The sequence below is a fragment of the Micromys minutus genome, assembly GCF_963924665.1.
Source record: "Micromys minutus genome assembly, chromosome: 7".
Taxonomy (NCBI): Eukaryota; Metazoa; Chordata; class Mammalia; order Rodentia; family Muridae; genus Micromys; species Micromys minutus.
Genome location: NC_137976.1, coordinates 60,626,531 through 60,642,385, shown reverse-complemented (window position 1 = coordinate 60,642,385; position 15,855 = coordinate 60,626,531). Strand labels below are relative to the sequence as shown.

The window sequence follows — 15,855 nt, the reverse complement described above, 5'->3', positions numbered from 1 at the left end:
GTTTCTAAAACAATTTATAAAGTTCTAACCCTGCCCCTAGAGGTGTTGCAGGTGTGGCTGCTGTGTCACATGCGCATCAGGAGGTGACAGAGAAGAGAGGTTATGTCTACTCTCAGTGTTCTGACCTATGACAGCTGCATTATTAGCAGCCTAACATTTCCTGAAAAAAGCTAGCCTGAGATGCCCATCCTGGGCCAGAAGGATATGGAAAGGGAGCTTGCCTGAGATGACCACCAATCTGGTGCTGGGCAGGCCTTGGAGGGCAGGCCATATCCCAGATAATATAATCCCTGCCTGGTACCAGTGCATGAGCAGGGCATAGCACTCCAGAGAAAAGCCCAGACACTCAGAGACCCCAGGCACCACTAAGTGGAGCAAGTAGGTGGTGGAGAAATGGAAGAGAGAGACACAGAAGGATGTGGGCACAGTGAAGAGAGAAAGAGCTGGAGACTGGAGGGTACTGAGGAACAACCTGATGTGAGTAGCTGGTGATGCCACCTGGGACCATGGTGGGGTCCTGGCCTGTGCTGCCACTAAGGGCCATGTCTGGGTCCATGGCCCTGCAGCAACAGGGGTCTGTTACCACCAAAAGGCCAGGCTGATGTCCCCGGTCTGGGATGCTGCTTGAGGACATGCTGATGTCTGAAGACTGTGGAGAACTGGCCCCACTCCTCATCTGGGTATTATGGGAGAACTGGCCCTAGAGGCATGAGTACAGAAGAACTGACCCTGCCCCTAGCCAGCTGCAGTACTGGGGAGAGCAGGCTCTCAACATTTCAGGAGTTGGAGGTGGGCTGACTTGAAGAATATGAACATAGAAGAGCTCTCCCGTGTGGTGGCATGGACAAGAGAGAGATACCCTCCTACCCTCGTTACCACCTGCAGCATTTGTGCACCTTGCCTGGATAGCACAGAGAGTTGAGCCTGGTGTGTTTGGGAGGGACAAAGGCAAGTTGGCCCAGAGGGCATGAGTGCAGGAGAGCTAGCCCATCACTTGTCTGCAGTGTGTGACATGGCAAGGGAGATGCCCCTACCCCTTGCCACCTACGGTCATTCGTTAGGAGAGCTGGCCCTGTCCTTCACCTGCTGCAGCACTGGGAAGAGCACAGTAGAGCTGGCCCTGGACATGGAGGTTATAGGTGAACTGGCTCTGAGAGTAGGAGATCAGGAGACCCAGCCCTACCTCTTGTCTGCTGGGTGGTGGTGCAGATGAGGGAAAGATGCTCTCCTGCCCTCCACCATCCCTTGCATCCTATGGCAAGTGGGAGGGCTGGCCCAGGGTCATGAGAGTGGGTCCTCACCAACTGTAACCTTCAGGAGAGTGGGCCCTGCACCTCACCTGGGCAACAGGGTAGATATGATTCTGGTTGTCTGTGGTTGGGGATAGGTGGGTGTTGTTGCCAGTGAGCCTGCCTGCAAGAGAGCAGGGAACAGGGAGAGCAGGTAGGAGCCGGCAGGCTGACCAGCTTAGATACTTCTCAGATCCAGATCCAGGGCTCTGAGTTGGCCCACCCCAACATCTACACCACTGAATAACTGCCGGAGCATGAAGGGGCTGGCCCCACAGATCCAAAACTACAGGATCTCCATAATACAGGGCAACAAACAACAGGATATCCTTGAGAACTCCTCTATGAGGAGTCTCAGTGAGATTCCAGTATTGACAGACTAGCAGAAGCCAAAGGCCTTGAACCAGACCAATGAATCATTGCAAAAAGCAATTTTTTCAGAAAAAAAATATGGACAGAAAGGTATACTGCAGGACACATTGTAGCTCCTATACTAGTTTTTTTCTTTCCTCTGTTGAGGGGATAGGTTGCAAGGGTAAGAGGTTGGGTACAAGGAGAGGGAGAGATGACTGGGGCTGTAGTGTACAGGTGAAATTCAAAAAGAACCAACGGAACGCCTTTTTAAAAGTTCTACAAGTGATTCAAATGACGCAGGTGTCACTGGAATACCCACAGCTTTGGAAAGTGGTTACATTACAAAGTGACAATACCACTTACATTCTGCTATGTTCTGAAAAAGTCACTTATCATTTTATCTTTCTGCATCTTGTTTCATCTTTCTTTTCTCTGTGAGACACGGTCTCACCACATAGCTCTGGCTGTTCCAGAGCTCACTACATAGACCAGGCTGTCTTCAAACTCGGAGAGATCCACCTGCCTCTGCTTTCTGAATGTTGGGATTAAAGCTGTGCACTAACACCACACGAGGCTGCTGTTATAGTTCTTTGTACAAAGTGTATGTGTCTCAAACATTTATCTAGATTTATTCTTCTAGTAACTAGTGACAAAAATAATCAAAATAAAAATATGGGACTGGAGAGATGGCTCAGTGGTTAAGAGCACTGACTGCTCTTCCAAAGGTCCTGAGTTCAATTCCCAGCAACCACATGGTGGCTCACAACCATTTGTAAGGAGATCTGATGCCCTCTTCTGGTGTGTCTAAAGATAGCCACAGTGTACTCATGTAAGTAAAAGCAATAAAATATTTAAAAAAATAAAATAAAAATTTTTAGGTTTTTCTATTTTTAATAAATTAATATTTTAGATGATTTTAAAAATCATTTTAGTTTTCATACCTTGCTCTAATTTTCAGTTCCCAAACTCTCCATACCTTCCAAAATAGATTTCTCCAATTCACTCTAGCCTATCACTTACTTACTGCTACCAACTATCCTCCACTTTACTCTTCACTCTCAGATTCCCAGAGTCTATCCCTCACAAGGCAGGTAGTAACTTTAGAAATATCACATGCTTTTGGTTCACTGTATAAAAAAGCCTCCCAAAGCCACCTTCAGGACCAGGCTACTTCTGTCCAGAGGCATGTCCTTTTAGTCTCTCTCTCTCTAAGCTTTAACTATATCCATTCTTTAGTTTTTCTACCAGCCCCTCAAACATTTACATGTGACCAAGGCTTTGTGTTTGGTGATTAACCATTCCCCTCCTCTAGAACCAGGGTAGTGCCTGGGTCATAGGTCTTTTCAGTGCTACAGTCAGAGGCCTCAGGGCAAACTAGGATGAGCTGATCTCTCTACCCCAAAGCTACTCAGTAAGCACCCATTCTAAGGTCGGGTCACATTCCCCAGGAAACTTCCAACCACACCCACGGCACTAATCTTCTAACTTAACACTACAGTGAATGAATATTTATTCCCTCACTACTTCTAAGTCCCACAAGTACAGAGCCAGTGAGTCATCTGATTAACTAACCAGACTGTTCTCAAATCTTAGCACTGTCTTTAGCCAGCTGCAGATAATGTTTAGTATCTATTATCTGTTGGGCTGGCCAGATGGTTCAGCAGGTGAAAGCACCTGTTTACCAAGCCTAACGAGGTGAGTTCAACTCCCAAGACCCTGTGGCTTACAATGACACACACACACACACACACACACACACACACACACACAGAGAGAGAGAGAGAGAGAGAGAGAGAGAGAGAGAGGGAGAGAGAGAGAAAGAGAGACAGAGACAGAGAGAGAGACAGAGACAGACAGAGACAGAATTTAACTACCTGTAAAGTAAAAATAAATGAAAAAATTTTTATGTTCAAAGGTATTAAGAGTTGAATAAAGAGCTTTTTTTTTTTTTTTTTTTTTTTTGCTGTTGTTCTTTGGGATGATAAAGACCCAAATATTAGAAGACATCACTATTATTTAAGGTAATATTCTAGAAAACCAAGACAATAAAAAATTTCACTGTCTTGATCCTAGCAACTAACCAAACAGACAGATCAGAAGCCTCCCACTTTCTCCATTTCATGTTTAAGACAAAACACAGGATGTTAATGCTCTGGTTTTGCTTGGATGATAACTTACTCATCCAAGTAGCAAGCAGCAGAGGGTGGGATCAGTATGATGTAGCTCGTGGGACAGTAAGGTCAGAAGGCACACGGTGGTGGCAGGTGGTGGAAAGTAAGGCTACACCTGCAATTCCTGGGCAACAGGAAACACCAAGTTTGTGAGGGGTTAGTGTTAATAGTGTTTTATTCTGAAAATAAAAACAGTATACGGTCATTCATTACACAAACCTCAAACACTACAATGTGGTTGTACAGAGCACACCCATGTCCTGGGCTAAGTCTTCCTGAACACCCCTTTCTCTTAATCCTCTCTTAAACCTATTTAACCTGTCTAAAAATAACTCCTCAATCCAGAATAAAGTCTGAAAAAAAATAAAGAATACTCACTATCCTACTTTCCAGAAATAACCCACTTCTTAATATTTTCACACAAGAAGTTAAATGACACTACTTAAGAATAAAGATTCTCCATCCATCCATCCATCCATCCATCCATCCATCCATCCATCCATCCATCCATCCATCCAAATATTTACTGAAGCTGGACACAGACAGTGGCTTGTGTCTTTAATATCAGTACTTGGGAGGCAGAATCAGGTAGGTCTTACTGAGTTCAAGGCCAGGTCCTGGTTTATAAGAGTTCCAGACTAGACAGAGTTACTAGTTTGTTTATTTAGTGCACAATTTGCTTGCTATTACGGGGTGAAGATTTAGTTCTGATTTTGAATACAGACCATGGGAGAATAGCAGCATGCTGCACCATGGCAAGGCTAGCAGGGGCCAGTGAACACAGTGGGGAAAGGCTCCTGATTGTGCACACATTAGCCAGAAGTCACACCTGGCTTTTAAAAATAAAGAAGGAATGTTCCAGGTATGCAGAGGAAACAGCAAATTCTGTAATCTACACAGTGACACTGTCTTTCCTCCTTGGCCTTCATCCAAGCACCATCCTCTCAGAATAAAACATGACCAACAATGACATTAAGTGAGAACACACAAGCAACAAAGATTACTAAAAACTAAAAAATGAACAAAACACTTGGAAATTTAGCTTTCCTTAAATTTGGTCAAACTCTAAATGGCAATTCAAATATGGGAAAGCAAAAAACCCAAACACACACAGAAGAGAGAGTAGAAGGGCAGTAAATACCTAAGCACAGATTCACTCAACAGCAAAGAGGAGCAAATTGGGACAACTAGATTCTTTCCTATCAAAGGAATGCCCACACAGTCTAAAACAAAGTATTGTTTAATGAAGAATGAAGGTCAAGCCTGAGTTAACTAAGTAGCAAGAAGTCTTTCTTCCTCTTTCTCTTGAGACTACAACTCCCAATCTCACCTCAGCCTCTGGAATGCTGGGATTACAGGCTTGTGCTACCACTCCTGTATCTCCCTGGAGTATCATAAAAATCCAGAATAAACTGGAGAGATGGCTCAAAGGTTCAAGTGCTGGAAGTGCTAGCATGAGGGAGGGCCAAGTCCAGATCCCCAGAACACACATAAATGCCAGGGGAGGTGTTGATTTGCTGGAAATCCCAGCTCCTAAGAAGGTGGACACACACTAGAGGATCCCAGGAGCAAGCTAGTTTACTAGACTAGCCCTATTGGCAAGCTGTGGGGTTCAGCTAGAACCGACTCAACAGATATAGTAGAAAGATCAAGGAAGACACCTCTTGTCAACCTGGGACCTCCATACACATGCAAGTACATATGTGCCCATGAATGTTGTGTGTCTGTTGGTCTGTCTCTCTATCTGACACACACACATATGCAGCAACCAAACATGACTGGGAATGTAGCTCAGTGGTCAAATTATGCTTCACACACGGTTTATGTTGGGTAAGGGAAGCAGTCTAGTAAAAAGGATCATCAAATCTGGAAAGTCACATTTTAGAGAAAAAAGATTATTAAAGATTTATTTTAATTTATATGTATGTCACTGTGTGAATGAGTACCATGTGAAGGGAGTGCCCGTAGAGTCCAGAAGAGTGTGTTAAACCTGCATGTGGGTTCTGGGACCCAAGCTTTAGGTCTTCTGAAAGAGCAGCAAGCATTCTTTTAAGACTGCTCTTCCAGAGGACCAGGGTTCAATTCCCAGCACCCATATGGTAGCTTACAACGGTCTGTAATTCTAAGCTCTGACACCCTCACACAACATACGCAGGCAAAACACCAATATACATAAAATAAAAATAAATAAGCTATAAAAAAAGAGACCCTTCACCCCTAAAAAAGAAACAGTTAAGAAGGTAATTTTATAGTACATGGGTTCAATAAAATTTAAAAAGCAACCTCCCAACAGCAATTACAAAGGCAATCACTAATAAACATCAGAAGCAATCATTTATTGTCATCTTTTATAATAAAACATTTTTAACTATCCATTTTTAGAATAAAATAAAACCATAGCAGGTTATTCTTGAGAGTATGTAACCAAGGTTCTAACTTTCTTTTTGTCTCAGCCTCCTAAGTGCTGGGATTACAAGCAGGCTACGTGCAGTTTAACAGAAAGAACAAAACCAAAATGTAAGAAAGATAAAGCTTAATAATATAGAGTCAAAAAGGTACAAACAAGATTTTAAAACAAAATCCAAGATGGAACAGAGTAAAACAGCACATTCCTATAATAGTAGTTATCCCAGCAATAGGAGGGTGGAGAGGCTAGGCCAGGAGGATCAAGAGTTCAAGCTACATCCTCTAGATAGTTTGTTCTCTAGATCAGCTTGGGCTGCATGAGACTCCTTCTCAAAAAGAAGACACAGGACTGGTGAGGTAGGCAAAGGTGTCTGATGCTAAGCCTGACAATCTGAGTTCATCCACTGAATGCACACGGGGAGAACCAGATTCTGCAAGGTGCTCTCTGATGCACCTGTGCCCCTACCCCAGAAATAAATACCAAAAATAAGCTCAGATACAAAAATATTAGGACATTATTTTACTGATAATATACAATCTGTAAAAAACATCTCAAGAAATGCAGAACCTACCTGTCACCAAACAATACCACACCAGAGGACATTATAAAGTCATCAGTTAGGAGAATGAGGAGACAAGCCACAGACCAGTAGAAATATCCACAAAAAAAGTTCCTGATATAAGACTTTTATATGAAATACATACAAAGAACTCATTACCCGGTAACAGGAAAATTAACAGCTCTACTAGAATGGACAAAATACTCATGAGACACCCTATCAAAGATGACATACAAACAGCACAATGCAATGAAAATTTGTTCAACATTACACATCATTGTAATGGCCAATTACAATGATGAAACAACAGCCAAGCACACACTGCTACTACATGTTTTAGAAAAGATACAATCCACATGCTTGCAAAGATGTGGAATGCAAGAAAATACAGCTGTGAAAACAGTACTGAAGTTTCTCATGAAACTAAATATAATCACTGCCACAATCTAGCTCCTTCATTTAACCCCATCAGTAGAAAAGTTAAGGCCTCAGAAAAACTAACCTGTATGGCACGGACCTGACAAAACGTCAAAGTTAATAAATGACAACAAACACATGAAAAGACCTTCAATGTCACTAGTAATTACTACAAGATACACCATACACAGTAACATGGCTACTACCAAAAAACTTCAACACAGCCAGAGGTGGTTGTGGTGGTGATATACACCTTTAATCCCAGCACTCAGGAGACAGAAATAGCGATCCCTGAGTTCAAGACCAGCCCGATCTACAGAGTGAGTTCCAGGACAGCCAGGGCTCCAAAACCAAAAAAATTTTTAAAATCCCCTTGGTAGGAAAGATGGGTTCAGTGGGAGGGTAAAAGGTGTCTGCTGCCACGCCTGATGACCTGATTCAATACAACCCACATGGAAGGAGAGAACACAGGAAAGAACAGAGTCCCACAAGTTGCCCTTTGACCTTCACATGTCCCTCCCCACAATGTACATGAAATATCTTTTAATTGTAATAATAGAAGCATTTAATCCTCTTGAAAGACACACATAAGCATGCACATGCACAGATACATGGGAAGCTCATTAAAGTTCTCAAGGCTCAGAACTAGAAAATCATAAATGAGCACAGATAACCGCATAATGGGGCAGCTCAGAACTGTTAAAAAGATGAAGCATGACTGTATTATGTAAATAGAAACCAATATACAAGGGCTTTTTTTTCTTTCAATTTTTAAAATCAAGGTAAACAGGTCATTGTAGCTCAACCTATAACCCTAGCACTTAAATGCTCAGAAAAGGGGATCACCAGGAGTTCATGGCTACATACTCAGACTTTTCTCAGGAACACAAAACAAAAGAATTAAAATCAAGTAAAAAAATACACATCCTAAACAGAGGCTTACTTTTAACTTCTTATTAAATAAAATAACAACGGGGAACTGGGGAGATGGCTTAGCAATTAAAAGCACTGAGTTCATATGATATTTGTGTAGTAAAGAGACTTGTAAGGGTGGGAAATTAAGGGTTACAATAATCAGAATTCTCTTCCTAGATACATGTATGAAATCGACTCAAAGAACAAACTCAAAAAGAAAAATAAAAAAGGTATCTTTCCCAAGATCAGTTAGAAGAGCCAAGATTCAAACTCAAGTCTCCAGTTCCTGGGACACAGAGTAAGTTTCACTACACAGACAGGCACAAGCTTTACAATGCTGAATGAATGTCCAGGTTAATTACCAAACCAGGAAGTGGTGGCACACACCTTTGTTCCAAGACAGGTGGTTCTCTTTCTTAACTTTGAGGCCAGCCTGGTCTACAAAGTGAGTTCCAGGACAGCCAGGGATACAGAGAAACTGTGTCTCAAACAAACAGAAAAGAAAAAGAAAAGGAAAGAAAAAGGAAATGAGATGAAACAGTGAAGCTAATTTTGACCACAAAAAACAGTACTTTTTTATTATAATTAGGGACATTTTTATCATCTCTCTCTTGCTTCTACAGAGGCTTAAAAAATAAAGGACAAGAGAGACAGTTCAGTTCAGCACCCAGCACCCCTGGCAACTCACAACTGTCTATAACTCCAGTTCCAGGAATCTGACACCCTATACTGGACTTCATGGGCACTCACATAGTACATACACACACATGCAGGCAAGACACACATATATATCAAAAAATTCCTTAAAAAATAAAAAGGATACAACCTCCTTTGAAGTAACAACCTCCCTCTAATTAGACCCCAGTCAGTTACTTCTGTAACTAGAAGTGCTTGAGGAGAGAAGAGCTGCTCTAGGTGCAAGACTTGAACAGAAAGAACTGTGTGCTGAACATTATCACTATAAAACCAATACTGATGAAGACAGTAAGGATTCGACCACAGCTACTTGTTTTATACTTGGTTACTTATACAAGCTCCTGAGCTTTGTGAAAGTATAACTCAGAGCACATCTTTAGCAAACCAGAACAAGTTCTAAGTTCCCTCATTTAAAACATGTAAAACTAGCCTTCCTCATGTCTCCTTGGAAACTTGCCTATCATAAAGATCAAAGAAATATTGAGGACCCTTTATCAGACAGATGTCAACTAAACATTACCACATCATGAATTAGGTCTGCAGTGCTGGTACCATGTAGCCCAGAAGAATTAATCTCTTTCTCTCAAAAGGTAAATTTGGAATCAAGACCCCAAGATAAGTGAAATACTCAAGAATTCTTTTTAAAAAAACATGTGCTTGCCCAACACAATGGTGCACATCTGTACTCCCACTTACTAGGATCCTGATGCAGATCTTAAGTCCAGAAGTTTGGGTTGAAACAAACCTGGGTATTGTAGAAAGAGCCAGTTTCAAAAGAAAAATAAACAAACTAATACCTGCTTCTGGAAAGAAATGAACCATTCTGCTGGCACAGATTTACAATCAAAGTACTAAGGAGGTTGAGAAGAACAAACCCAGTTCAAGGCTTTACGTGGTTGAGAGGGAGCTCTATAGAACGAAGAGAGGGCTGGGCTCGTAGCTCAGCGATGGAGTGCTTGCCTAGAATCACAGGGAGGTCTGTGGTTCCGTCCAGGACAAGGGGTTAAAAAAGAGAAAGAAATAGCAGAAGCAACCCTCAAGGTACTTTTTCATTCCCTGACATTTCTACACTTAAATCCCTAGTGCCAACTCATTAACCTAAGAACAAGTCATAGTACCAAAGAATGGCAGTTCTTGATGCTAATCCATTTCCCCGATAGACTAGTGAAAACAAGAACAAAACATTTTTAATTTAGGGCAACCTCTTTTTACCAAAACCCAAGAGTTACTTTATCTACCTACCTACCTACCTACCTACAGCTAAGCAACAATATAAAATTCAGTTTACCTGATATAAATGTACAATAGTGTTCCTGGCTAATTAATCTCTAGAAAGATCTAAAAACAGAGGCTGCCAAATATGTTGGCTAACACGTGTAATCCCAGCACATAAAGCTGAGACAGGAAGAGTGTCGGAACAGCCCAAGCTGGAATGAGGCCCTGTCTACAAAAGGCAGAGGATGGGTGTAAAAGTGCATGAGGTACTTCCTTCACACACACACACACACACACACACACACACACACAAAGACTGGGGTAGAGACGTGCAAGAATGTTCTACAAATGCCACAGAGCTTCTGGCAAAGTTGACATGCCCTAACCTGCTTTAAAAATTACTATTCACTGCCTTCATCCCAACATAATTTTATTCATACTATTCTTCTGGATAGCTCTACTAAAAAAAAAAAAAATACCCAGAGCAAATTCTTGTGTATTTATTTCAATATCCTGCCTACTTATAAGAGCGGAAGAGTCGAACACAGCAGGGGAAAAACGTGACGTGCACAACCTTCATCCAAAACACAGCTCGCCGTTGTCTAATTTTGGGCCTAACCGGTTTGGTTGTCTTTTTTTAAAAGGTTAGAAATGAAAAGCTAGAAAAGCTACAGGTCACTTGTAAAGAAGAACCTGGCTGCTGTATCGATGGGTGTTGGTGATTTGTCAAAGAGGAAACAAATCTCACTTCCACTCTACCTATTTCTATTAAGACTGGGGATGGGGAGAACCTCCCATCAAGCCACAATGGCAATTATTTTACACTCCTGTCTTGGACGACTTGATCCAGAACTAAGTTATTTGCAGCAACTTTTTTTTTTTTTTTTTTTTTTTTTTGAGTGAGGGCGCGCGTGTTTCAGACAGCCAAACATGGTGAAAAGCCAACCTCAGCCCAAGTTAACCTTAAGAAGCAAATATTCACCTCCTGGCTGAAGACCAAGCAAAAACTGTAAGATCCTTAAGTTCTGTTCTTAAGCGCAGAGCCCTGCAAAACTTTATCCTAATGTGGAGAATGAGGAAGAGTTTACAGACTGAACTTAAGGGGCTCGAGACGGGATTCCCGAGCGACGAGGCTGCAGAGAACGCAGCTGGTAAAGGAGAGAACATCCAGAAACAAACCCGAAGGGTCCGGTGCAGCGCCGGCGGGAGAGAAGAGCAAGAGCGGCCGGAGTGGCCAGGGTCCCCACAGCCGAGCAAGCTTCTTCCCGGCCGAAGCTGAGGAGGGCCAGGGCGCAGACAATGAGCCACCGCCCGGAGCCGCGGGCCCGCCCGCAGGTGTCGGCGTCCCGGGCCGCTGGGCCCAGGCCGCGGAGGCGGGAGGAGGGCGGCGGCTCGGCCCGGGCGAGCGGCGTTCGCACTTACCAGAGAGGAAAGGTCTCCGCCCGACCCAGAGCGGGCTGTCGGGCCGAAGCGGGCGAGCTCTGCGCTGGAGAGCAGAGAGGGAGGAGGACAGGGCGGAGGGGAGCAGCGCGGGGCGCGGCCGTCGCTACCGAGGCCGTGAGGCGCAGAACCCCTTGGGCCAGGGAGGGGAGGGCAGGAGCCTTCGGCAATGGCGACGGCCCGGGCCGGAGGGGAAGCGGAACAACCGCTGCCGCTGCGCGTGGCCACAACCCTGGGGGAGGGCGGCGACGGGGCGCGGGGCGGGGCCGTAAGGTAGCCCCGCTCCGACCGTGACGTCATGCCCGGAGAGGCAGGCTCTCACAGGGCTGCTGGGAACTGTAGTCCAGTCATCTGCTGGGGAGACCAGAGACAGTGGGCTTTACAGAGGAAAACTTGTCCCTCTTTTAATTCTGCATTCTGCATTACCTGCAGTTACATTTTACCTACTGAAGATGTTGACGGAGAACAGCTGATCCATACATGTTTGTTCATACAAGGTCTTTGTTTCTGAGAATTTATCACCACTTTGAGGGGAAGGGACAGGTTTTCGAGACAGGGTTTCTCTGTGTAACCCTGGCTGTCCTGGAACTCACTCTGTAGTCCAGGCTGGCTTTGAACTAAAGATCCACCTGCTTCTGCCTCCTGAGTGCTGGGAACCACTGCCCATTTTAACCAGACTGTGCTGCTAAATTAGGTCCTCCCTCTTTGCAAACGAAAGATTCATTTATTTTTCTGTATTTTATCAATGGAGGGGTTAATCTATGTGTTCTTACTTCACAACTATGTCAATATCTAATATCTACAAAGGACACCATTAGGCACCAGAGATTCGAGGGTGGACATGCTTCACTTAGCCTTTGTAAAGGTTAAGAATATGAAAACATAATGATCAAAACATGGATCTCTGTTACAAGGAAAAAAACTGGGGGGGCGTGATACTGTGGATGGAGTGGGCAGAAAAGGTGGCATTTAACGTGAAAGCGGAAAAGGAAAACCAGAACTGAGGGGAAAGGAAGTAGGAAGTACAAGCAGGAAGAGGAACGCCATGGTCAGTGGAGAAAACCCATGTTGGGCTAGAGAGATGTCTCAGCCATCGACAACCAAAACCACAAGACTTGTGTAGTGTAAGATGGGTGTATCAGAAAGTAGTGCAGTGCAAGACGATGAAGCAGACCTGCAATTCCAGCACTTGGATGGCTGAGGTAAGGTGAGGAATTTGAGTACCCAGAGGTAGAGGAAGGATAAGGGGTACATGGCGAGTTGGAGGTCAAATGAACTACATCACCCAAAAGAAGCTAGAAGATGAGCAGCCAGTACTATGGCTGCTTAGGACAGTTGTGAAATGCATATCTGTGTGTACCATTTTATTCTCTGCAGCCTATCAAATCCTACATTCAGCCAACTGCTATTAACATAGGATGGATGCTTGTTGTCTTAGTCAGGGTTTCTATTTCTGCACAAAACATCATGACCAAGAAGCAAGTTGGGGAGGAAAGGATTTATTCAGCTTACACTTCCACATTGCTGCTCATCACCAAAGGAAGTCAGGACTGGAGCTCAAGCAGGTCAGGAAGCAGGAGCTGATGCAGAGGACATGGAGGGATGTTGCTTACTGGCTTGCTCAGCTTGCTTTCTTACAGAACCCAGGACCACCAGCCCAGGATGGCACCACCCACAATGTGCTGGGCCCTCCCGCCTTGGTCACTAATTGAGAAAATGCCTTACAGCTGGAACTCATGAAGGAGTTTCCTCAACTGAAGCGCCTTTCTCTGTGATAACTCCAGCTGTGTCAAGTTGACACAAAACCAGCCAGTACGCTTGAGTAACATAGGACTATATGTCACTTTACATGGATATTGGCTGCTTAACTCTAATTCTGTTTTCCTATTATTGGCATTGAAGATGGATTATCAAAATAGGTAGCTTCCCTAGAGTGATCCTTAAGTCCGTTTTATTCCAATTAGAGCTGCAAAAGACCATTTTAGTTCCGAAAGCATGTAGCATTCTCCTGAATAACTAGCTAACAGATAAATATTTTTGGAAAGTGACTGAAATACACATTAATACACACCTGCGTTCCTACCACCACCCCTAGTTGAGGTGAGCGGTTTTTCTGTTTTCTGCATCCAAAAGAACCTAACCCAACTTTTAAGATAAGTTATAAAAATGGAACAAATCCTGGGAGATAATGAACAGGAAATGATATCCATCCTCTGGGCCTGAGACAGAGGACCACACACAGAATTACGAAACGAACTGGAAATACAGAACACCTACTCAGTGTCTGTGGAAGGAGGACAGTATGAAGCAGCCACACTCAGACATGTGGTTGTATCAAAATCAGTGCCATCTACTGATCAGAAGAGAGCCACATTAAAGTTTGTGACACTTGTGGTTTGCCTGCACTTCTCAACTCCCCTATAAATAAAGAGAGCACTGGATTATATAAAAAGACACAATCTTTATTCTTAAAGATTTATTTTATGTCTGTTAGTACACTGTCACTCAGACACTCCTGAAGAGGGCATCAGATCCCATTACAGCCACCATGTGGTTGCTGGGAATTGAACTCAGGACCTCTGGAGGAGCTGTCAGTGCTCCTAACCTCTGAGCCATCTGTCTCACCAGCCCAATAAGACACAATCTTAAACATTAACTGTAAAGACAGATGAAATTTGATTCAATTGAACAAAACTAGTATTTTATGTGTGTGCTTGCACACACACACACACACACACACACGCACACACACTCATGAATGCAGTACATATGCATACCCATACTTAAGCAAAGGTAGACTTTACTTAAAGAAACAAAAGAGGGGAGGTTAGGGTGGCTGTAGAGATGACTCAGCAGTTAAGAGATGGCTGCTCTTCCAGAGAACCTGTTCGAGTCCCAGCACCCACACAGCAGCTTACAATCACCTGTAACTCCTGTTTCAGGAGATCCGATGCCTTCATGGGTACCAGACGTGTGGTGCATATATATGCATGAAGGTAAAACACTCAGACATAAATGAACTAGAAATAGTTTAATGCAGTTTGACTCTCCATAGGGTAGAGGAATATGTAGTAGGATCTAGTTTTTTATCTGACTTAGGTTTTTCTCTGCTTTGGTTTTATGTTTACGCCTTCCTTTCTTTTCCTTGTGTACCCACACAATTCAAAAGTCAGTTCTCTCCTGACACTTTGGGGGGACCCAGGAATCCGATTCACACAGAGTCGACCTGGGCCCACGGGTCTCTACTGACATGTCATCTCAGTCTCCATGCCTTGTTTCTTTTCGGCTTCAGAATACAAGAGGCAGTGCTGAGGCCTGGTAAGACTCTAGAGCAGTGGTTCTCAACCGTCCGATGCTGTGACCGATACAGTTCCTCAGGGGTGACCCCCATCCATAAAGTTATTTTCACTGCTACTTCATAACTGAATCAGTTCCCACTCGCAAGCCAGCTTACAATTCCCTTCACTCACCAACACCTGAAATCTAGGGTAACCATCTGTGGGGCTCAGCTGCTGCGGAGAACAGTGCAGCTGTCCCAGAGCACCTCACCGCAGAGGTAGCTGAGGTGGCAGGAAATGTACCACAGGCGTATTGCCCCACATCACTTAAAGGACAGCAGAAGAATGTCTAGGGTGCCTTAATAAGTATTATCTCAAGATGTTAAATCCCCATCCCCCTTTCTCTTTGGGAGGGGATAGGCTGAGAATGGCCTCGTGAAGTATGTAATCCAGGCTGACCTCAAATTGGCTAGATAGCCAAGGCTAGTTTTGAAAGCCTGATTATTTTCCTCTCCAAGTGCTGAGATTACAGGTGTGAGCCATCACCACCAGCCTGCTCCCCACTCTCAATAGCCTGTTTTTATTTTTTCGGGGTGGTGGTACAAGGTCTCATTAAATACAAACACACTAAACAAAAACACAAAACTCTGGCTGTCCTGGAACTTACTATGTAGACCAGGCTGACTTTGAATTCATAGACTCACCTGCCTTTGCCTCTGGAGTACTGGAATTAAAGGCATGAGCCACTATGCCTAGCTCTAAAAATTCCTGATGGCTGGCCAACATCGGTGAGTGTAGTAGATTCTGCCTCTGTGAAGACACACTGTGCCTTTTTGTGATTCTATTTAAGCAAGCTGGAAGTTTAAATTTTTTTTTAAGATTTGTTTATTTTATGTATGGGAGTACACTGTCACTCTCTTCAGACACACCAGAAGAGAGTGTCAATCCCATTACAGATGGTTGTGAGCCACCATGTGGGTGCTGGGAATTGAACTCAGGTCCTCTGGAAGAGCAGTCAGTGCTCTTAACCACTGAGCCATCTCTCCAGCCACAAGCTGGAAATTTAATTAGCTTTCCAACCAACCAACCAACCAACCAACCAACCAACCAACCA

General features: G+C 43.8%; 1 protein-coding gene across 1 annotated transcript in view; it reads right to left on the bottom strand.

The window, feature by feature from the left end:
* The window catches only part of PAK2 (p21 (RAC1) activated kinase 2), a 57,290-nt gene extending 45,633 nt beyond the window's left edge, over positions 1-11,657 (bottom strand). The window contains exon 1 of the mRNA XM_080918750.1: positions 11,446-11,657. The gene's annotated coding sequence lies outside the window, so the exon portion shown is untranslated. The remainder of the gene's footprint in view (positions 1-11,445) is intronic.
* Positions 11,658-15,855: the final 4,198 nt, after the last annotated feature.